Below are 25010 nucleotides of genomic sequence, written 5' to 3'. Positions count from 1 at the left end.
CTGTCTCATTGACATTGGTCTTGGGTATTTTGAATGTTGAAACAATTTGTTGATTATCTCCCCTTTAACAACAGCCTGACTGGACAGGTATCAAATCCACTGGACAAGGTTCAACTTGACTGGAAAAGGATCAACTTGACTGGACAGGGATCAAATCGACTGGACAGGGATTGACTTGACTGGACAGGGATCAAATGAATACTGATGATATATGTTTAAAATGAGAACATGAATGTTTCTATTTCAGGTTGAAATATAATTATAACATATTATAAAGATGCTTGTCTATTGGACCTCTTGTATTGATTGGTTGCTGTCTCATTGATATAGACCTCTAAACCTTCACTTTTACAAGATGTTATAGAGTCTTGTTTATTACATAAAAAAAACACTAGTCAGATTGATTGTTTAGTCTTAGATGCATGATTTTTTTTTATTAGTTGTTAGTGGCTTTGAACTAGCTGTCAGATAACTGCGAGTACTCTCAGGTCTGTTCATTGTGTGTTTTTGTGTCGGGATGTATAAGTACCCGGCCACGTCCACTTGTATTTTTTGTCTATCTGATGAGTTAAGCCTTTTTCAATTGATTTTTATCGTTCGTTCTTATGTTGTACTGTTATACCACTGTCCCAGGTTAGGGGAGGGATCCCACTAACATATTTAACCCCGCCACATTATTTATGTATGTGCCTGTCCCAAGTCAGGAGTCGTAATTCAGTGGTTGTCGTTTGTTTATGTGTTACATATTTGTTTTTAGTTCATTTTTTTACATAAATAAGGCCGTTAGTTTTCTCGTTTGAATAGTTTTACATTGTCTTATCGGGGCCTTTTATAGCTGACTATGCGGTATGGGCTTTGCTCATTGTTGAAGGCCGTACGGTTACCTATAGTTGTCAATGTTTGTGTCATTTTGGTCTTTTGTGGATAGTTGTCTCATTGGCAATAATACCACATCTTCTTTTTTATATAGTGTTGTGATATTTTGAATGTAAAATATATCTGTTTATTATCTCCCCCTGTCAGAGTTAAAATTCTACATTCACCTCTTTTTTTAAACAAATTTCGGTAGTAAATGATTCTATTTAGTTCACATACAATCAGGGTTTTAGCTAGGATTTTGAGGGCTTTAGTCACTTTTGCGCGATAAAAATCAGCCTTATTTTTTTTATAAAGCAAGGGATCTAGGATGTTTATCAAACTAGCTATACATATATGTCCAAGTCCTTTAAGGACTAGTCTAGGATCTTTGAAGACTTTAGGATTGCTTATGTAGGCGGTTATTGGCAATATTGAATGAATTGACTGATGTGATGCTAAGATATGAAGATAAGAATAGGGATCTGGTAATAAGATCAAAACTTCACTTCAGTTATTTTCAGGGCACACCCCTTAATTATCAACAAAAGTTGGGTGCCTCTATTTTTTAACCACTGTACAAATGAACTTGTAACAACTTTTTCACTTCACAATCATTTATATCCTTGAAAATACGTTTTAATATCTATTTGGAATCAATTTCTTTAATATTGGATAGAAGAATCTGCATCTATACTTAATGTGACGATTCTTATGACTGTAGACTAGATCACGTTTACTTTCGATTTTTAAACAAAATGAAATGAAAACGGGAAGTGACAATTGGATAATAATTTCAGAACAAAACCGGATTCATTTTCGAACTTTAACGCATGCGCAATGCATAGAACAGGAAGCACCTGTTTGCAAGTGAAAATATTTACGTTTTTAATAAAGTTCATTCTTTTTAATCGAAGTTGTCGAAAGTTTTTAATGAATATTTATATAAAGTATGACGAAAATACGTTGAACTGACGAAACTACGACAAGCAAACTGCAAATTATGATCGTAAGGGAAATATTGAAAATAAAATAAAGTTGAAATGTCCGGGAAGTTTATCAATTTTGTTCAAATGACGAAAATACAACTGAACTGTGAGAAATGATTAAAATGCAAAGCTGACTGACTGATTTAACTTAAATAGATTATTATGATGATCATTTATGAGGTTTTATAATGATAATTAAGGGATTAGTGACCCATCTGATTGGCGATAGGCGGATTACTTGTCATCACAACTTTTAACACCTTTTTGACGAAATTGATATGAAATATTTTCGTCATTTCTAAAACCTTTTCGTAAAATACGAAAGTGACGAGCGCTAGCTAAATCACTGATACAATTAAATCTACCTATAATAGGAAGTCAACTGGACAAGGATCACATAGACTGGACAATGGTCACACGGACTGGTCACACGGACTGGACAATAAACACAAGGACTGGACAATTATCAAATAAAAAACAATAATAGACATAATAGATGTTCAAACTGAAAATTTAAATGAAATAAAACCAACAAGTTATAGAGACACTTATCTATTTTTAAATAAAATGTTGACCTCTTTTGTTGATTGGTTGCTGTCTCATTGACATAGACCTCCCATCTTGCATTTAAAAAGCACAACTTGAATGTACATGTTCTAAGTTAACAACTCTATTTGTAATTCTTGCAATGTTTAATTAGTTTCAACTCCCAAGTACAATTAATTTTGCAATTGTGTCATTTTATTTTTTGTATCCCGTCACAAAGGTTGCTAAGTGCAATTTTTAAAACTTGTTCTAAAAGAATAAATACAAACAAACACTGGTCTAATGCTATTTAGAATGAATCCTAAAGCTCTGGATTATCTCCCCTTTAATACAAACACTGGTCTAATGCTATTTAGAATGAATGCTATAGCCCTGGATTATCTCCCCTTTAATACAAACACTGGTCTAATGCTATTTAGAATGAATCCTATAGCTCTGGATTATCTCCCCTTTAATTCACATTTACAATTTCAATATATTTCTGATTTTCATTTGATAAAAAAATCATTAAACGTTCCAATACAATATAAATGTAATATTCACTTACCTATAGATAGTAGTAACTTGACTGGACCTTGAATCAATAAATACAAATAGTAGATCTTTAATCTGAAAATATAAAAAAATACATGTAGCTTAATTTCAGTTTGTTTCACGTTGATATAAATACTGGTAAAACTTTCCCTGAACTTTTATGTACCTGTCATGAATTAAAAAAAGAAAAGGTACATGTACCATACAAAGCTAATAAGTGGAAAAGTTTTTAGGACATATTCATTATAGCATGAAGTCATTCTGTTTCCTGCTTATCTAACATTAATACATGTAGTTAACCTTTTAAATTGGAATATTAAGTCTTTATATATGTGTAGTTTCACAAAGAGAAACTTCGATTGCATCTTCCTCACTTGCTATCAATCGGTCAAGTATATTTATTCCTTTTGTGAAAAACTACCAACTAAATATAAATAAATATTAAGAAATCTAAGCATAATCCGTTGTGTTTGTGTGCCTTAAAATAGACAATCAAAACTGACCTTGAAACATTGCTGACGCAAATAATTTTGCGAAACGAAACCTATGTTAAAAGCCCATTACCGTAAGTTTGTTTTTCTTTTGTTTCATAATTCCAATGAAATGGACCCGTCTAAATGTGAAAGACGTAAATTTAAAAGTAACAAATATCCATAAACAATTTGGAATGCTATTGTTCATAGATTGAATTTTATTTTTCGTTTGTTTGGATTTCAAAAGCGGGATTGCCTGCCAAAGGATGATATCCATTAGACAGTCTACTTCGTTTATGACATGGATGGTCAAGTTTTATTTTTCGTTAGCATGTTTGCAACTTTTATCTTACGTGTTTTCATGCTTAAACATGAGCTTATTAATATGTTTTCTGAAAGTTGATAAAAAGCAACCAGAAGCTGGTCTTTTATTTGTTTGTTCGTGAAATGACCAATTATTTCCTGATTGTCCGTGGACATACCCCATTTTACAAACCTATGTGGCGATGGTTTGCATTGTTCGTTTAAAACAGCTGCACAAAAATGTTTGGAACTGAAAATTAAGATGCAGCGTACTAAAATTATTGAAATACTTATCAAATTTGTGCATATTTTTCTGTCTTGTAAGAATTTTGTTTCTTTTTTGTTCTGACCGACAAACCTGACATTTTCACATGAAAAATTCGTAAACCAACAAATTACACAACCCTGTCCTAAGAATACATCATTATTTCAAATGGTTTATTGTAATATAGCCATATTTTAGCTGAGTGCAGTAAAGATCTTTACTAAATGTAAACAAGAATGTGTCCATAGTACACAAATGCCCCACTCGCACTATCATTTTCTTAATTCTATGTTCAGTGGACCATGAAATTTTCTAATTTGGCATTTAAATTGGAAAGATCATATCATAGGGAACACATGTATTAAGTTTCAAGTTTGTTGGACTTCAACATCATCAAAAACTACCTTGACCAAAAACTACCTTAACCAAAAACTTTCACCAAAAACTTTAACCTAAAGAGGGACAGACGGACGGACGGGATGGACTGCGAACGGAGGTACAGATCAAAGTGGGGCATAATAAGTGAGGCATAAAAATGGCACTAACATATGCTGTAAGACTCCAACTTTGAATTTTTTTTATTTTTATTTCAATAAAAGGCTTCCCTGAGCGCAACCTGATACGACCGCAGAGGTCGAACCCTGAACAGTTTGTGCAAGTTTGGACACAATACTCAAGTCTGATACCGTCTGAATTTGGAATTTGATCTATTTTTTTTTTTACATCTGACATATAGGATTCTGACACAAAATTAATTTGGTGAAAGATCTTAAAAATTTGAAATGGGTTAAAATATTTGTATTTATTTTCAATTGAAGGTTTCTTGCTATTGTGCAATACTGTGATATTATGCATTACTGTGATATTGTCCAATTCTGTGATATTGTGCAATATTGTGATACTGCGCAAAAATGTGCAAACGGAGATTTCTTGCTATTTCACACTACTGTGCAATTAGATATTTCTTGCTATTGTACAATACTGTGCAATTAGATATTTCTTGCCAAAGTAAAGTACAGTTAATTAGGTATTGCCAAGATTAGGCTGAGCTTGATAATTAAAATTTGTACTCAACATTACTGGTTGAGCAAAAAAAATGGTCTTTTCAGACACTGAGTAGTGAATGTACTCAAAACAGTTAATATGATTTTTGTTTATTGCCTGATAAACTGCATTTAGTAATTCGTCACATTTACAGTTTCTCTACTATGAGTTTACAGCTACAGTGTATGAATATTTCAACAACATGGATATGAAATAGTGTATTGCTTTATATGCTCGACACAAAACTTAATTATAGCTAATAGATTTATCATTAAAAATGTTTTGCATGGTCAAAGGCTTAAATAGTTTTTATATATGCCACTTAGATCACTTTTCTCTGATCTGTAGTAAATTAAATCATTAATGGCTGATTTCGTTATAAATTAATACTGTTTATATATAAACACATGATAAAGGTTCATAATACTCTGAATTAACTGCACAATTTACCTGAATCACTTTCCTCCTTTCTATATAACAGATCTATGTAGGCCACATGTATATATCTAACAGGACATTATTGTTGTTATGTTTCTGTTCTCTTTTCTTCAGCGTTCACTACTTATTAGACCTAAAAAAAAAGGGTATATTGAGTAGAGTATAAATAACATTTTGTTTGTACTGAAGAAACAAAACAAATATAGTCCCAGTTTCAATTCTAAAATAAAATAGTTACCCCTTTATAAACACATTAGACATGTGTCTGTTTCAAGTCAAGAAGATTAATGCAAGTTGCGGGGCCAAATATTCTCCATGAAAATGAGATGTGTTAATGCTTATATATATCCATACCAATCCAATTAACATTGGTCTACCACTTGTGGGTCCGCTTGAACTGACCAAATTACAAACAAATACATGTAAATGAAGCAAAAGTTTTAATGTCAATAGACCATTACTAAGGGGGCAGAGCCAAATAATCTCCATGGAATCTGTGTTTTGTAGTGATAAGTCATGTAAGTATTGTAAAATTGAGAATGGAAATGGGGAATGTGTCAAAGAGACAACCTGACCATAGATAAGACAACAGCAGAAGGTCACCAACAGGTCTTTAATGCAGTGAGAAATTCCCGCACCCGGAGGCGTCTTTCAGCTGGCCCAAAAACAAATATATACTAGTTCAGTGATAATGAATGCCATGCTAACTCCAAATGGTACACAAGAAACTAAAATTAAAAATAATACAAGACTAACAAAGGCCAGAGGCTCCTTGTGTATACATTGTAAGTTTCATAACATTTGGTTGAGGCAAACTTAACCTCTTATGTGCCATAGGGCTGATTTGGCCGATCTTGTTATGCTTCCTTTGAGTGCCAAAGATCTGCCCAGCCAAATGTTTGAATTTGGTTTATTGTCACAAAGTATGTGACGTCACAGCCACACCTACGGCAAGCGACGCTGTCAAAAATGGCCGCACCGGGAAATCAGCCAATTTGGTTCCTTGTGTTTCCACCAGAGGCAGAGCAGAACACACCATTTCACGGAGACGCATCTGGACCAATCAGGATGCCAGCGAGAGAGATTCACCTCCTATTCTGCACTTTTATCTACTCTTTTCATTGGACCTGATGAAAGAATTTGTGAAGCAAACAAACAACTACAAATTTTGAAAGATTTTTATTCAGAGCTTTTTATTCTTATTATTCAGCTTTCACCAATTTCTAGATTCGGAACCAAAGCGAAAGTTTTTTGCAGGAAAAATGATCGATTATTTTTAATTATTGAAAATTTAAAAAAAAACACAAACACAAGGACTATGTCAATGAAAACAAAAGTTTTTTCACGGGAAGAACGAGTGATAATATTCCGATAAATTGAATAAAATATGTTTTTGGATGGGTTTTCACTTATATGACAACATAGAACAATTTGTTTCAGCTAAATTTTTTCTTTCATCAAATATTCTTTTTGAAGGACACAAACGGAAAAGACGGTTGACATTAGAATTATTTCCTCCGGTAATACATGTAGGCTTAAAAAGGTGCTTTTCTAAAAAATATCTTTACTTAATTGAATATAAACTCTCAATTACAATCATTACAATTTCAGATATGCTTCAGACCTGTATGACAGAACTAGACTCCAGACTGGTAGATTTTCCAGGAAATGTCAGTGGAGAAAAGAAGGAAAGCTAACAATTTCCGAGTTCAAGGATTTTTTAGGCGTCCTTTTCAATATGGGATTAAATAGGAAAAGTTCCATAAAAGAGTATTGGAATCGAAAAAACATGTCTCAATCTACGCCATGGTTTAGAATGATTTTTGCCCGCAATCGGTTTCAAAATGTTTTGAGATTCTTATATATTGTAGACTGTAAAAAGATCCCGGCAAGAAATAACCAAAACTACAATCTGGCTTCAAGAATTAAACCATTAATTGACTTTGTAAATCGTAAATTTCTGTATTACTATAGACCGAAACGGGAGTTGTCAGTCGACGAGACGTTGGTCGGAACAAAGGGTAAAACAGCAATGTTGCAATACATTTCGAGCAAAAGATCCCGCTTCGTAATAAAATTCTGGGTTCTCGCAGAAGCTGTTACGGGGTACGTTTTACAAATGTACATTTATCTCGGCAAAACTTTTGAACCCGCTCTCCCAGCTGGTATATTACAAGGAACAAACGTGGTAATTAAATTGTTACAATCTGCTGATCTGCTTAATAAATGGTATCATGTTTTTACAAACAATTTCTTCTCATCCTTAAATCTTGCAAGAACACTCCTTGTTCAGAGAACCCACCTTACAGGCACTTTACGAAAAAATCGACCCATGCCTAACATGATTAAGAACGCTAATCCCGATCCCGGACAGACAACTTATGCTAGACAGGAAAAATACTGTTGTGCTCTCTCCGAGACCAGAATCGACGTAAGCAGGTAAAACTAGTGTCTACGTATTATAGCGCTGCCCGGGCAATGAATGCAAAACCACTTATCGTTAACGCGTATAACAACTTCATGGGCGGTGTAGACCTTTGGGATCAAATGATGGCATTTTATAACGATTACAGAAAACAAACCAAAGTCTGGAAAAAAATTATATTACACATGTTTGACAGAATACTGCTTAACTCTTACATCCTGTATTATCAGCACACATCCCATAACCCAATATTATCAAGATTTGAATTCGTGAAACAAGTCATCGAAGGGCTCACTGAGGAACATCTATCAAATAGACAGCAGAATCCTGGACAAAGACAAAAAATACGAAAGGTAACGGAAAGGTTAGAAAAAGACTGTACTGTGTGTTCCGACAGGAAAAACGGCAGACGAAGAAGAGCAAGGACCGAGTGTTCACGTTGCACGAAGGGACTGCACAAGTTGTGTGTTCGTAGACATGAATGTTAATAAAGGAATTATGACTTTCTTAAAATTGTTTTGTGAATTATGATAAAAATTATTCTTGTAAAAAAAATATGAAGGCATTAAAAGTTGTATTTTATTTTCAAACGACAAGGTTTTGTCTTTCCTTTACTTATGGAACGACCATTTTAAACTCGGAGGAAGGAGTGCATGTTTGTTTTTTTTTTCGGAAATAAATTATTTGATTCTACACTTGAAAAAAATATATCTGGCATTCAAGGGAAGAACACAATCTGAAAGAGAATATTTAACATAAACTATAATGCCAAACAATGAAGGATATGTTGCACCATGTAAAACCAGATGCTCCGCAGGGCGCAGCTTTATACGACCGCAGAGATTGAACCCTGAACGGTTGGGGCAAGTATGGACACAACATTTAAGCTGGATTCAGCTTTAAATTTGGATTGTGATTAAATAGCTATAGTTGACACAGCATAGGTTTCTGACACAGAATGAATGTGGTCTAATGAACTTAAAATATTTTTTTTGCCTTTGAGCAATTCACTATTCTGTTGAATATTAATCCTCTCAAAAAAATGTTTGAAGAAATTTTCTTTTTATTTATGAAATCTGAAATGAGAAAAATTTAACCCCCCCCCCCCCCCATTTTTTTTTCACATCCCCCTTTCCCTTTTTCCAAAACTGATCTCAATTCAAATTTCTTATGAAGTTTGCAACAATAACTACTCATTTAAATACATCATAAAATATTAAAGTGTAAAATAAAGTGCTTGTTATCACTGAATGGTAAAGATTGTTTTACTTTATCAGTTGGTAGTAAAAGTGAATATATACATTGTATATTGTATAAAACAATGATTTAAGTTGATTCAACTACTATTCTGGACAAAGAAAGATAACTCCAATTGAAAATTTCTTGCTATTGCACAATATTGTGCAATTAGATATTTCTTGCTATTGCGCAAAACTGTGCAATTGAAAATATTTGCTATTGCACAATACTGTGCAATTGAAGATTTCTTGCTATTGCGCAATACTGTGCAATTGAAAATTTCTTGCTGTTGCACAATACTGTGCAATTGAAGATTTCTTGCTATTGCTGAATACTGTGCAATTGAAAATTTCTTGCTATTGCACAATACTTAATATAATAATTTTGGATCCTGATTTGAACCAACTTGAAAACTGGGCCCATAATCAAAAATCTAAGTGCATGTTTACATTCAGCATATCAAAAAAGCCCAAGAATACAAATTTTGTTAAAATCAAACTAAGTTTAATTTTGGACCCTTTGGACTTTAATGAAGACAAATTTGAAAACGAGACCCAAAATTAAGAATCTACATACACAGTTGGATTTGGCATATTGAAGAACCCCAATTATTCAATTTTTGATGAAATCAAACAAAGTTTAATTTTGGACCCCTATTTGGACCAACTTGAAAACTGGGCCAATAATCAAAAATCTAAGTACATTTTTAGATTCAGCATATCAAAGAACCCCAAGGATTCAATTTTTGTTAAAATCAAACTAAGTTTAATTTTGGACCCTTTGGACCTTAATGTAGACCAATTTGAAAACGGGACCAAAAATGAAGAATCTACATACACAGTTAGATTCGGCATACCAAAGAACCCCAATTATTCAATTTTTGATGAAATCAAACAAAGCTCAATTTTGGACCCTTTGGGCCCCTTATTCCTAAACTGTTGGGACCAAAACTTCCCAAATCCAACCCAACCTTCCTTTCATGGTCATAAACGTTGTGTTTAAATTTCATAGATTTCTATTTACTTTTACTAAAGTTATGGTGCGAAAACCAAGAAAATGCCTATTTGGGCCCTTTTTGGGCCCTAATTCCTAAAATATTGGGATCAAAACTCCCAAAATCAATCCCAACCTTCCTTTTGTGGTCATAAACCTTGTGTTAAAATTTCATAGATTTCTATTCATTTTTACTAAAGTTAGAGTGCGAAAACTGAAAGTATTCGGACAACGACGCAGACAACCGGCCCTTTATAGCTTGCTGTTTGGTGTGAGCCAAGGATCTGTGTTGAAGGCTGTACCTTGACCTATAATGGTTTACTTTTATAAATTGTTACCTGGATTGAGAGTTGTCTCATTGACACTCATACCACATCTTCCTATATCTATTAATAGCTGCTTGACGTCCAGCGGCAAATATTTAATTGCACATTTATGATATCAACATGTTATTTTCATGAAACTAAAAGAAATGAGAAAATGTATGAACCCGTGATTTATAAGAAAATTATAACAAAATATAATCGGGTCTTGTGTTGGAAGATTTGAAATCCATACACAAAAGTCATTACTACGGCTTGGGGTACAGCTGTGCAATATTTTTCATGACAAGAACATTTATTTTCATTCATTGATAATGAAGTCAATAATACTATCTTGAATTTAAAGATAATCAGAATCAAAATAGTTTGTGTCTTCATTGTATAGCATTGGGCAGACTGCAAATTGAATGGTGAATTGTTATTATACGGCCGAAATTAACAGAAAATCAATAAACTAACATAACCGACTGCATATGCGAGACCCTCATGGGTGGAAAAGGTTGTACAACACCCCTATTCGTAACTAAAATTATAAATAAAGAAGTCTCTCATCCTGTTCTGGACTTGCCTTGGTACATAAAAAAAAATTGCAGAGTTTAATTGATTTTTTAAAAATATATGATATTATATGTTTATATGTGTATGTAGAAAAGGTGTCAATAAAAGTCCGTTAAAAAAATTACATTGGTGTCGTTTTTGTTTGAATTTAAGTAAAATATTGCCAATAGATGCAGAATTGTCACACGTTAGTTTGTTTTATTGGTTTTTTTTTGTGTATATCAATCTGGATGTTATAGACCAAAACAAGAAAACGTCCGTTCACATGCTGTTAAAGAGCTTACAATTCAATGGTGTCGTTTGTTATTGTATATCATATTTGTATTTCGTTCATTGTTTTGTACTTAACTCAGGCTGTAAGTTTCCCGTTTGAGTAGTTTTGCATTTGTCATGTAGGGTCTTTTCATAGCTGACTATGTGGTATGCGTCTGAATCATTGTTGAAGGCCGTCCGATGTCCTATAGTCGTTTACGTCTTTGTCATTTGGTCTCTGGTTGAGATTTGCCTCATTGGTCATCATACCACGTCTTTTTATTTGTAAAGGCATCTCCCTTTTGTACTGAGAGATATAATTTGAAGTATCGACAAATGTACACTAATTGTAGACAGACAGATCAGAAAGTGTACACACATTAAAACTTGTTGCTGTCAAGCTGATGAGCAAATATGAAGTCATGCAGTAGCATTGTTTCTGAGAAAAGTAACACAATTATAGTTAGACGATCGGACAGAAGAACAAATAAAGTGTTTTCAATATAAGTACGCCAATATTCATACAGTTACGCCATATGAAAGGTAATGCAACTTATCTATTGATAAAGACATCCTTGAATATTATTCTCTAATACTAGCTGCTGTACTTCCTATGAAATGTTATACTACAACTTCATTTTCAGTCGACTGAGGCAGTTATGACATGAAATTGCACAAAACAGCTCTAACTATACACTATAGAACAAGAAGTACTCCTTATAATCTAAATTTGAAAGATGATTATCTTTTGAATGTAAAAAGAAAAAAAAATCCAAGTACGTCGGGGCCTTTTAAAGCTGACAGGTTTTGTCATTGTTGAAGGTTAAACGGTTGTTAATTAATGGTATCACCTCACTAGTTTACAGTTGGTTCACATTTTGCCATGTTAGCGCCTTTGCAATAATGTTGGCTATCCTCTGTCGGTACATGAAGCAATTTAAAACTAATGTTGGACGGAGCTGCACCTTTATACTTCTATAAGATTTTTTCTGTTTTGCCGTACATCTAATCTGCTGGAATCCTTTTTTATATCCTTTTTTTCTTATGAAAAAGTTCCTCACAGTCCAAATTCCGTTTCGTAGATATTTAGCCTCATGTTTAGCACAAATGTATAGTGATTTTACGAATAGCCATGATAACCATCTTATGAATTTTTATGATAAATATCAACGCTTTGGAAAACACCTTCATATACTTGATAGCATAGTCGTGTACGGCGGGAATGATTACACGACGTTGGTGCAATTAAAACTTTATATAACGTAAATTTGCGCCATACTGACAGATGTCGTAAAAAATAAAGGTATATGGCTTTTATTGAAAAAACAAGCACATGGACACATATTTTTTTCTTTTGCAATCAATCAAGTACTGTTTCAAGAACACTCCGCCAAAATTTCAAGAAAAAATCAACGATCAAATTTTTTCTGCACTTCCGAAAAGACGCAAAAATATGGTCAATTTCTTTATTTCGCATATATATCAATCTTAATCCGGAAAATGATAATTTGATTTAACCTTATACTTGTCTGAGCATTTAATTAGATGCCATGATCAAGGGAACGTTTTACAAAAAAACCCGGTTAAGTTATGACTTTTTGTTCAAAAGTATTGTTACTTTCTTTAAAAATCTTTATTTATGAATTTTCTGGGATTTTCTTCCAAATATGCAAATTTCGAACCAAATTATCTCAAAAAGTAAGTCATGAAGGTACTTTTTTCTTTTCATATTTACAAAGTACACATTGAAATTGACCTACTATCAAAATTTTAGGAAAAAATCAATGAGGGATCTCTACTGTATCGTATGCCCTTAAGTAAGAGAACGGAAATGAAAAATTCAGCAATTTTTCCTTTTGTAAAGGGGCATAACTCTAGAACAGTAAAAGTGACACCACCAACAATCAATCTTGATCTGTATTTTGTGGTTATAAGCATTGTGTATAAGTTTCATAAAATTTGGTTGAGGCAAACTTAAGTTAGAGAACAGAAACAAAAAATTCAGCTTTTGTAAAGGGGCATTACTCTAGAACGGTTAAACTGACATCACCAAAATTCAACTAGATCTGTATTTTGTGGTAATAAGCATTTATAACATTTGGTTGAGGCAAACTTAATCTAGAGAATGGAAACCAACTTTGAGACGTACTGCATGATGTACATACGTATGGACGGACAAGGGTAAAGCTTAATGCCCCCTCTGCTACGACAGGGGCATAAAAACGGAGAGGGAGAAATACAGAGAATATGGAAAAATAAAAACGAGAATTTGATTGATTGATTGATGGTTGCCTAACGTCCAGTGGCAAATATTTCATGCATATTCAGGATGAACGAGAATTTGAAAAATCATGCTTAACAGATTTCCCCTGCCCTTGGCTCTCCAGTAAACATGGTAAAGAAACTTCTAAAATAAATTTTATTTTTACACAATTTGTAAAAAACACCCACATCTTGCTAATTTTTAAAAGTATATACAAATTATTACAATGTATTAATTTGTTGTCAATTTAATAGATAAAAGGAACAATTAATCATTTATAATAAATATGTGTATTAGTCATTTCTTCGCTCGTTTCAAAACTTATAAAATATCATGGATCTATCTATACCATGTATACTGGCTATCATTAAAAAAACATTGCAAAATTGCCCTTCAGATATCTTGTGGTTGTTTTGCTGTTGGGTTTCTGTCTTATTGAAGTTACATGTAACCATATACATCATTTATTCATACGCATAAACAAATATCACAAACATACTTTTTTTTGTGATAGTTAAAAATTAAGAATCATACAAGCTTACAATAAATTACTTCAATATTTATTGGGAAATTCAGGACAAGTAACTTTTTTCTTGACAAGTAAAATTTAGTTTTACTTGACTAGGGACAAGTTCTCACAACAAATATTTCCACAACCCTGTTCATTTCTGTCAATCATATTTGTTTTTCATAAATTGTTTTGTTATAATTCAGGCCGTTTGTTTTCTCCTTTAAATTTATTGTTCCACATTTTTCATGTCGGGGCCTTTATAAGCCAGCTATACGGTATGGATTTTTCTCATTGTTGAATCCTTACCGTTGCCTATGTTTGCTGACATCCCCTTCATATGAGTTGTCTCATTGGCATATATTCAATTTACATCTTATTTTCATATATATTATGACATTATCCTTTTATAAAAAAACTCAACATTCCCTATTATGGTATTGCATAACTCAATCAGTTAGTCTACGTTTCAATCTCCAGTTAAGGGAACGACCATTTAACTTCAAGGGGGTGGGCTTATGTTTTTTTCCTAGATCCTCAACTTGATGAAAAACAAATATTCTGTTCAAGCAAATGACAAAAAAAATTATTCTGAATCCAGATTTTCCCTGATTTGATTGATAGCGTTGAAAAACATGAAAACTAAATAAAATCAGGCTTGCTCGGAAGGACTTTAGACAAAAACCCATGCCCCCCCCCCCCCCCTATTTTTTTAGGTTGAATGGTTGTTCCATTACATTTTTAAACAACACCACTTTAAAGAATGACTTTAATGCATGTGTCTTGATCATTTATTTACCCTCAATTTGTTTTCTTCTTGTTTCTCAGTGCTACATTAGCGAGTAAACAGTCCAACAGTTTAAGTTAAGTGGAGACAACTCGTATCCAAAAGTTTAATTATTGATATGAAAACTTCTATGCGATCACAATTTTTAGAAAAAGTAAACAAAACTAGTTTATTTCTTTTCATAACCATAGTAAATAGGTCGTTATATACTGTACTGGTAACGATCAATTTTGATATTCATTTTTTTTTTGCATGTCGATTGTCGTTCTAGAAGAACCAACTTTTTTTCGATTGAAGTCTGTTTTATTTTCACTTACTTTTCTGTGTTCTCACAATATATTGGTTATATCTTAGAGTATATTTTAACAAAATCGTCTGTTTTTCCATTTCTTTCACAATTACAGGAAACAGACTTTTGACAGGGGGCGCGAAATCTGGTGCGCATATATATTGTACAACTCGTTTCAGGACTTATTTCTCCGGAAAATCTCATGATAAATATCAACTTCCAAGCAAGGACTGAAGGTCATAAACTCGGCAATCAAACAGTTAAACGCAGGACTTCGGGAATGTCCGGAGAGCCGACAACCTTGCTTCGGAAGTTGGATAAATATATCCGACAAAGTTGCCCTCGCAGTGGGTCCGAGTACACAGTTATTTCGTAGTGCATTTCTTTAAGACAATAAATGAAAATTAAAAAAATCCCACCTGCGCTTTCTCAATAATATTTTTACTGTGTGTTGTACTACTTTTGAGACAAATTATATCAAAATTATAGAAAACTTCATCAGCTCTAACTCAAAATATGGACAATTTTATGTTGAGGGGGTCTTGAAATCTTTTGACAGCTTCCGAAGTGCTAATTTTTTACCTTTTTCAGCTGGACCTAATCACTACTTTACCTTTTATGACCCAAATTTTTTTACAGTGTCATTTCACCCCCCAACTTGCAATATCAGGCATAAAACATGAAGAAATAAATTTGAAAGGGGTATAACAAACATTGGCAAGTAACACACTGTCCACACTAAGGACTATATTCATATATAAATTCCGTTGTTTGGGAATAACCCCCCCTCAGTTTCAAAAATCCTGGATCCGCCCCTGAGTCTAGTTACTAACTGCTTCATAGTATTAAATATTGAACAGCTGATCTTTTAAAAAAAAAGCCCCAATAAAATGCATCATGGACAGGAGGCGGCTGAGAAGTTGGATGAGCCGGTACTTCATTTCTATATATTTAATTTTTCTTACTTTTTGTTATTTTCTCTATTCTTTATTTTTTGTGTCCATTTTTCTCTATTCTTTATATTTTGCCCATTATTCTCTATTCTGTTAACCCCACTGACCCACGTGACTCTCCTGTAGATGGGCGTGGTTTTGGGGTTCTTCGGTAGTGAGCCAGAAGAGGTCAATATCTGTTTGTATTTCTTTGCATTGGAAATATCTTCTGTCTCTCTTCTCCCTCTTCCTTTTACATATACAGTTTAGACGACACATGCATAACAAACATGATGCGTTTAGTCTAAATAGCATTAATAAATTTATGAATGCAGATATAATAGAATGTGAGCTGTGTGATAAATGTTTTCATGGTATGGCAGCCTTAGTAGAACATCCCTGTAGGGACGATAAGCTGGATGAGTATTAAAACTACACGGAAAATAACAGTAAGGGTACGACTATTTATGTTCGGGGGGGGGGGGGGGCGATGGGGCAGAAGGATTATTTACTGATTTATTATTCCGATTTCAATTGACCTGTCGCTTAGCTTGCCATTTTTTCAGCTCTTACCAGACCATCATAATTATTCATATTCAAAATCATCGGACTTAGATTCAGCGGCACAATGGGAAAGGACTGGTTAATATCATTCCATCCAAACAAATGTTCCATTCTAAGAATCACACACAAAAAAAACACATTCTTTAAACTGAAACAGCTACAAAATATTTATGCATAAGCATCCAATCAGATCTCAAATGGAATAAACATGTAGATAATAGAACAACAAATGGAATAAACATGTAGATAATAGAACAACAGATGGAATAAACATGTAGATAATAGAACAACAAATGGAATAAACATGTAGATAATAGAACAACAGATGGAATAAACATGTAGATAATAGAACAACAAATGGAATAAACATGTAGATAATAGAACAACAAATGGAAATCGACAACTAAATTTTCTAAAACGTAACCTAAAAGAATCACCCAAACAAATAAAAGAAAGGGCATACATTTCGTTAGTTAGACCTAAGCTTTAGTACAGCTCTTGTGTCTGGGACCCTCACAACAAAAATTCAAAACAATCAAATTGAGATGGTCCAGCTAGAGAAGAGCTGCCCGCTATACATGTAATAGATACCACAATACCAGCTCGGACTCAAATATCCTTGAACACCTACAGTGGCCTACATTACAATTAAGGCGAATACAGACAAGATTAGTGGTTTTCTATAAAATTACATTACACACCAACAGTTAGCAATCTACCGTAAAGATTCTCATTAAATCAGACAGCAGAACACGATATAAGCATACCAATCACTATATAAACAAATTCAAACCAGTAAAGATTCTTACAAATTCAAAAACAGTTGACGGCTTCAAAGAGCAGATTTCTATATCTGCTCGTTCGCAAATATTCGAAACACTGGATAACATGTACTTCATAGTTTTACCAAGAAATATACATAGGATAACAATCCACAAAAACATTTAATTAAATCACTGTTATATATTTTATTTTTTCTGTTGACCAATGTAACGTAATAATACTGCAAAGTTTATTTCTTTTAAATTGTAAATAAGCCACGCATGCAACGGCACGTACTGGTCAAAGTTGTGACTGAGTGCGGAAATAAGAAGATAGATAGATTTATCACGTGTTTAAATTGATTGATTGATTGATGGTTGATTATTTTTAAAGTCCAGTGACAAATATTTCATGAAAGTTATGGAAAACACGAGTTCAAAAGTCAGGTAGATAATATAGAAAAGGGAGGTCTGGTATGGTTGCAATCCATCAGAGTTCAAATGAAGTGGATTTAAGCAATTAAAGGCCCCCGTTTGGCCTTCAACAATGACAAAATCTCATACCGTATAGTCGGCTATGAAAGGCCCCGACATAAAAAATGTGAAACAATCCAAACGAAAACTATAACGGTCTTATTATATATAACAAAACAATTTACAAAAATCAAATATGAGTCAAAAGACATGAACCAACGACAACCACTTAACTACATGATCCTGATTTAACACAGGCACATATTAAAATAATATGGCAGGGTAAAACATGTTTGTGAACGCACAATCCTTCCATAAACTGTGACAGTGGCGTAATAGTACAACATAAGAACAAACTTTAAAAATCATGCAGTTGCAATAGGATAAACTCAAAGGACCGGTAAAAGACACAAAAACAACTAACTTTGAGACAATAGACACAGAGCACCGACATAAAGGTATATTCAGCTACTGAATCATTTTTCAACGTCCCCCCCAAAAAAATCAATAAAAAAAAAAAAAAAAAATCTTGTTATCTTAGACTAAAGTATCAATCAGTACAGAACCAACGAATTTAGTCATTACAGTCTGAGAAACGCCATGACCTTGTAAACCTTGTTTACAGACTAGTTGTCTCTGACGGAGAGTTGTCTCTGATGTAGAGTTGTCTCTGCTGGAGCGTTATCTCTGATTGAGATTTGTCTCTGTGGAAAGTTATCTCTCATTGAGATTTATCTCTGTGGAGAGTTGTCTGTAATAGAGAGTTGTCTGTAATAGAGAGTTGTCTGTAAAAGAGAGTTGTCTGTAAAAGAGAGTTGTCTGTAATAGAGAGTTGTCTGTAATAGAGAGTTGTCTGTAATAGAGAGTTTTCTGTGATGGAAATTTGTCTCTTATGGAGAGTTATCTCTGTTGGAAAGTTGTCTGTGATGGAGAGTTGCCTGTTTTGGAAAGTTGTCTCTGATGGACAGTTGTTTCTGTGAAGAGTTGTCACCGATGGAGAGTTATCTCTGTTGGAAAGTTGTCTCTGATGGAGAGTTGTCTGTGTTGGAAAGTTGTCTCTGATAGAGAGTTGTTTCTGTGAAGAGTTGTCACCGATGGAGAATTGTCTCTGATGGAGCGTTATCTCTGATTGAGATTTGTCTCTGTGGAAAGTTATCTCTAAATGAGACTTGTCTCTGTGGAGATTTGTCTCTCATCGAGAGTTATCTCTGTTGGAAAGTTGTCTCTGATGGAGAGTTGTTTCTGTGAAGAGTTGTCACCGATGGATAGTTGTCTCTATTGGAAAGTTGTATCTGATGGAGAGTTGTTTCTGTGAAGAGTTGTCATCGATGGAGTGTTATCTCTGTTGGAAAGTTGTCTCTGGTGGAGGGTTGTCTGTGTTGGAAAGTTGTCTCTGATGGAGAGTTGTTTCTGTGAAGAGTTGTCACCGATGGAGAGTTGTCTCTGATGGAAAGTTGTCTCTGATGAAGAGTTATCTCTGTTGGAGAGTTGTCTCAGACGGAAAGTTGTCCCTGATTGAGAGTTATTTCTGTGGAGAGTTGTCACTGATTAGAGAGTTGTCTCTGATGGAAAATTGTCTCTGATGAAGAGTTATCTCTGTTGAATAGTTGTCTCAGATGGAGAGTTGTCCCTAATGGAGAGTAATTTCTGTGGAGAGTTGTCACTGATGTAGAGTTATCTCTGTTGGAGAGTTATCTCTGACGGAGAGTTATCTCTGACGGAGAGTTATCTCAGACGGAGAGTTATCTCTGACGGAGAGTTGTCTCAGACGGAGAGTTATCTCTGATGGAGATTTATTTCAGACGAAGAGTTATCTCTGATGGAGAGTTCTCTCTGTTGGAGAGTTCTCTCTGTTGGAGAGTTGTCTCTAATGGAGAGTTTTCTCAGACGGAGAGTTATCTCTGATGGAAAGTTGTCTCTGATGGACAGTAGTTTCTGATGGAAGTTGTTTCTGGTGGAGAGTTGTCTCTGATTGAGAGTTGTCACTGATGGAAAGTTGTCTCTGACGGAGAGTTGTCTCTGTGGTAAGTTGTCTCTGTTGGAGAGTTCTCTAATAGTGAGTTGTCTCTGGTGTAGAGTTGTCTCTAATGGAGAGTTGTATGTAATATAGAGTTGTATGTGATGGGGAGTTTTCTCTGATGGAGAGTTGTTTCAATGGAGAGTTGTATGTGATAGAGAGTTGTATCTGATGGGGAGTTATCTCTGAAGGAGAGATGGGTCTGATGCAGTGTTGTCTCTGATGGAGAGTTATCGCTGATGGAGAGTTGTCTGTAATAGAGAGTTGTCTGTGATGGAGAGATATCTCTGTTGGAAAGTTGTCTCTGATTGAGATTTGTCTCTGTGGAGAGTTGTTTCTTTGGAGAGTTGTCACCGATGGTGAGTTGTCTCTGATAGACGGTTGTCTCTGATGAAAAGTTATCTCTGATTGAGAGTTGTCTCAGATGGAGAGTTATTTCTGTGGAGATTTGTCTCTGATGGAGAGTTATCACTGTGGACAGTTGTCTCTGATAGACGGTTGTCACTGATGGAAAGTTGTCTCTGATGGAGAGTTGTCTCTGTGGTATGTTGTCTCTGTTGGAGAGTTTTCTTATAGAGAGTTGTTTCTGGTGGAGAGTTGTCTCTAATGGAGAGTTGTATGTAATAAAGAGTTGTATGTAATAGAGAGTTGTATGTGATAGAGAGTTGTCTGTGATTGGGAGTTGTATCTGATGGGGAGTTGTCTCTATTGGAGAGATGTTTCAATGGAGAGTTGTATGTGATTGAGAGTTGTATGTAACAGAGAGTTGTATCTGATGGGGAGTTGTCTCTATTGGAGAGTTGTATGTGATAAAGAGTTGTATGTAATAAAGAGTTGTATCTGATTGGGAGATGTCTCTGTGGGGAGTTGTCTCTGGTTGAGATTTGTCTCTGTGGAGTGTTGTCACTGATTGAGAGTTGTCTCTGTGGAGTGTTGTCTCTGGTTGAGAGTTGTCTCTGTGGAGAGTTGTCGCTGTGGAGAGTTGTCTCTGGTTGAGAGTTATCTCTGGATGAGAGTTGTCTCTTATGGAGAGTTTGTCTGATGGAGAGTTGTCTCTGATGGGGAGTTGTCTTTGTGGAATGTTGTCTCTGATGGAGAGTACGTTGTTTCTGATGGAGATTGTCTCTGATAGAGAGTTGTATCTCATGGAGCGTTGTCTCTGCTGTAGAGTTGTCTTAGATGGAGAGTTGTCTCTGATGGAAAGTTGTCATTGATGGAGAGTTGTCTCTGATGGAGAGTTGTCTCTGATGGAGAGTTGTCTCTGATGGAGAGTTGTCTCTGATGGAAAGTTGTCTCTGATGAAGAGTTGTCACTGATGGAGAGTTGTCTCTGGTGGAGAGTTGTCACTGATGGAGAGTCGTCTCTGATGGGAGAGATATTTCTGTGGCAATGACGTACATTTTTGTATCGAGAAACGATATGCATCACTAATAAGAAGGTTTAGCTTTAGAAATCCGTTGTATGATCCTTCGTATGTGTTTTCTAACAGAAAAATGAAAATTTTTGCCTAACCGTTACTTACATATTATTTGCCTTGCAGATTTGAGATCACATAGAAAAGTTTAAAAAAAGCCTGACATTTGGTTAAATCGTTGCATGCGATACTTATATAAGTAGGCGAAGGAGTTAGCAATTATAGGTCAATATAAGATCTTCAGACAGCAATGAGCAAAACCCTTCACCACATATTAAGCTGTAAAGGGTCTTAAAGTTACAAATGTTTCAGACTGATCGAGTATTAGTTCAGACTTTTAAGTATTGTCTTGATTGTGGTCGAGTACAAATCAATACATACAAGCATGCTTAAGATTGGGGTCAAGTAAATTTCCAGTAAAATTTAAACTTATTCAGAATGATCGAGTAATAATCAGTACAGTAGAGTACAATTACTGCTAATTTTAGACTTTCTTGTTTGTAATGATGGGTAAAAGTAAGATTTATAGAAAGTTTTTAAAATAACTTTACATATGAACAGAATGTAATAAAAAAAACTGTTCACATATTTAGGGAGAGGTAATTCAGTTTATTGGCATTCCGGAAGTCGCCTATTGCTAACAACCTTCAATACACGTAAGCAAATTAAGTAACATGTTTACCCTAAACATGTACTGTGGATTCATTATTATTCGTTGAATACCAATTTTCGTGGATTTCGTGGGTACAGTGAAACCATGAAATTAAATGATCAACGAATGCTGAATTTTCTATAGTTTTGTATGGAGACTTCAGCAAAACCACGAAATTAAATATCAACGAATATGCAAGTTTTCCGTAATCCACGAAAATTGATACCCACGAAAATTGATACCCACGAAAATAAATGATTCCACAGTAATTCAAATTAATGAAAAAGTCAATTTGGCCTCAAAACTTCTCATTAAGTGAAGTTTCATTTATTTGTAAGAGGAGGTTTTCTCGCTACATTGAAGACCCATTGGTGGCCTTCGGCTGTTGTCTGCTCTATGGTCGGGTTGTTGTCGCTCTGACACATATCCAATTTCCTTTCTCAATTTTATTTACATGTTTTAAACGTTAATTGAATGAATTAGTGGTGTGACACCATACTGAGGAACCGTTTTACTCAAGTCAAAAATCGAGCACATGATATATCCATTACGCCATATTATTTCCGTTGCAATTTCAGAAATGACTTTGAAAAAAACTGTATAATACAATTCAATTACTTATATGTAATACTCTGTCGACATGCAGATTTCATAAACAGTAAAATACGTTAAGGTCAAGTTAAAGTTAATGAGCTATGTCACAGATTTTGGTAAAATTGTGCATGCAACGTTGGCTCGTTTAACTACAACTAAATATGGAAAAAAAAGTAAAGCATTTATCTGTTTAATTTTCTGAAACATTACGAAAATTGTCGTTTTAAAAAGATGCACATTTGTATAGAAACCACATTAAATAGACGAAAACTTTCTTAAATTTGTTTTAACATAATTAAATCGCCAATTACCAATGCATAGATTTTTCTCAAAATTGATATATTTTTGATACATATATTTCCGTTTTAATGATGTTAAACGATAACACAGTTAAAAGTTTAAGTTTCAGTTTCAAATTTCCGTATTTCTACATGTTACATTGTACTACGTGTATGATGAGAGGTTTCCGCTTCTCCGGGAATTACATCTTTTTCATATGTCGTGAATTGAAGTAAAACGAATTTTGATAACTAAAATATTCTTTTGACAATCATGTAACTATTCAGTTTTGACAGGGTTTAGAAATTTTTCAAAACTATAAGATTAAAGCTTGATTTCCGCCTTCTGCGATAGAAGAGGCTTCAGCAAAATAATTCTTTCTTTTCCTGACACATTGTTGTCAATGAAATCTTCCGGTTTTCATTGTGATTTTGTGTTTTTCAAAAATCATTATAATATTTATTTCATTTATATATTTGCTTAAGACATCCTTTTTATGAATTGATCATTCCTATGTTTAGTCTTTAACAACTTTTGATAATATTAAATTTGTTAAACTTCTAATTTTCCCACGGTTGGAAAAGGCATTTAAGCATGGTTCTTAAAAGTTGGAAAAAAAATTAGCATTTTGAAGGAAAATGATCATGCTATCATACAACTTAATATCATATTTACCTTTCTGAGCAGCACGTTAGAAAAATCGCCTTGCTGCCTAAAAGGCATCAGCTCGATGAGTAATGAACACAGGAAGAGAAAACATTTAGTGAAAACGAGACAATATAAAAGCACTGACGTACTGTTAACCCGGAAGACCCCATAGGTATTGGTTTATTTCTTTATCTGGCTACTTGCATAGTGCTTGGAACTCCTCAACCACAAATACTTGAACTGTATATTAAATGGAAAGGGGGGGGGGTGGTTCGATACATTGTTTTGATTTATGTTTTTGTGTAATTTTGACAAGAAATGTAGGGCTATTGAGATCATAACAAAATTAAAACTGGTTCTTTTTATTTGTTTCTTTGTCTAGTATAAACATTGAATGAGGTTCTTTGCGATACATGTATTATCAATTCTTCTTCGTTCAGGCCCGTACGCTCCAAAGAGAGTCCAATTGTAAACAAGCATCATACGGTTTTTATATACCAGAACTCGTTCGTTATGTCCGTGTGTGCAGTGATGTAAAGCTTGTGCACAGGAAAAAAAGAGGTTAATTTTAATTGGTTAATTTCCATTGATGTTTTTTTTTATATGCAATGAAATGTTATGTGAACTTTTGTCTATAGTTCCTGAAAGGATAAAACTTTACTCATGTCAAGCATTTTTTTTAATTTGAAACAAAGATAGATTCTGCACATACTTTCGACTGTAACTGAAAATCGAAAAAAAATGCATGTATCTGTTTTATTTTCTGAAATAGTGGAGTATTTCTTTCAAAACAGATGCACATTTGTATAGATATCACATAAAATCGGCGAATTTAACAGGTTCTTAAATATGTCGGCTTAGAATAATATAATCTACAATCACCAATTCATATAGTTTTCTTTAACATTAATATGTTGTTGTCAGATACATTCATTTCTATTTTCAGATATAAAATAATATTACAGGTCAAAGATAAGTTTCAATTTCGATTTCCGCTTTTGTACATGTCCTAATGAGAAGATGGACCGTGTTTCTAGGAATTATCTAATTCTTCCGCGATAGATGAGGCTTTTGAAAAAGAATTCACTCTTTTCCTGTATGTACAATAATTTGGATATATATATACTTATAAGAAATAAACAGTTGTTTTATAAATTACACATTCAATGGAGAAATTTATTGAAAAAAATCATATGATGATACATTGTTGTCAATCAAATCTCCCGGTCAATCTTTCGTTGTGATTTTATATTTTACAAATGGTTATAATAATTATATTCATTTCATTGATATTAGATTTAGAAATCTGTTTTATGATCCTTCCTGTCTTTAGTCTTTCTATAATAACTTTTGGAAATATTACATTTTAAAAACTTTCTATTTTCCCACTGTTTGAAAACCTTTTAATTATTTTTCTTAAAAATTGAAAAAAAAATATCTTTGACATAGTGAGGATAAATTATCATGCTTTTTTATTACTAATCATATTCATCCTTCTTAGCAGTACTTAGAAAACGCCTTGTTGCCTTAAAAGACATCAGTTCGGTTAGTAATAGATACAGGATGAGAAAATGTGTAGTGAAAACGAGAC

The 25010-nt window shown here is 33.9% G+C and overlaps 1 long non-coding RNA gene across 1 annotated transcript; it reads right to left on the bottom strand.

Annotated features, from left to right (window-relative positions):
- Positions 1-2222: 2222 nt before the first annotated feature.
- LOC134691299 (uncharacterized) lies at positions 2223-23539 on the bottom strand. The gene is made up of 3 exons (XR_010102108.1): positions 23447-23539; positions 5460-5580; positions 2223-2999 (listed from the first exon to the last, which is right to left on the bottom strand). It is a non-coding gene; the product is annotated as an uncharacterized LOC134691299 (long non-coding RNA).
- Between the last annotated feature and the right edge of the window lie 1471 nt (positions 23540-25010).

This window comes from Mytilus trossulus, chromosome 11 (assembly GCF_036588685.1).
Source record: "Mytilus trossulus isolate FHL-02 chromosome 11, PNRI_Mtr1.1.1.hap1, whole genome shotgun sequence".
Classification (NCBI taxonomy): Eukaryota; Metazoa; Mollusca; class Bivalvia; order Mytilida; family Mytilidae; genus Mytilus; species Mytilus trossulus.
Note: the sequence above shows the minus strand (reverse complement) of the source record. Positions and strands in the feature narration are given on the sequence as shown.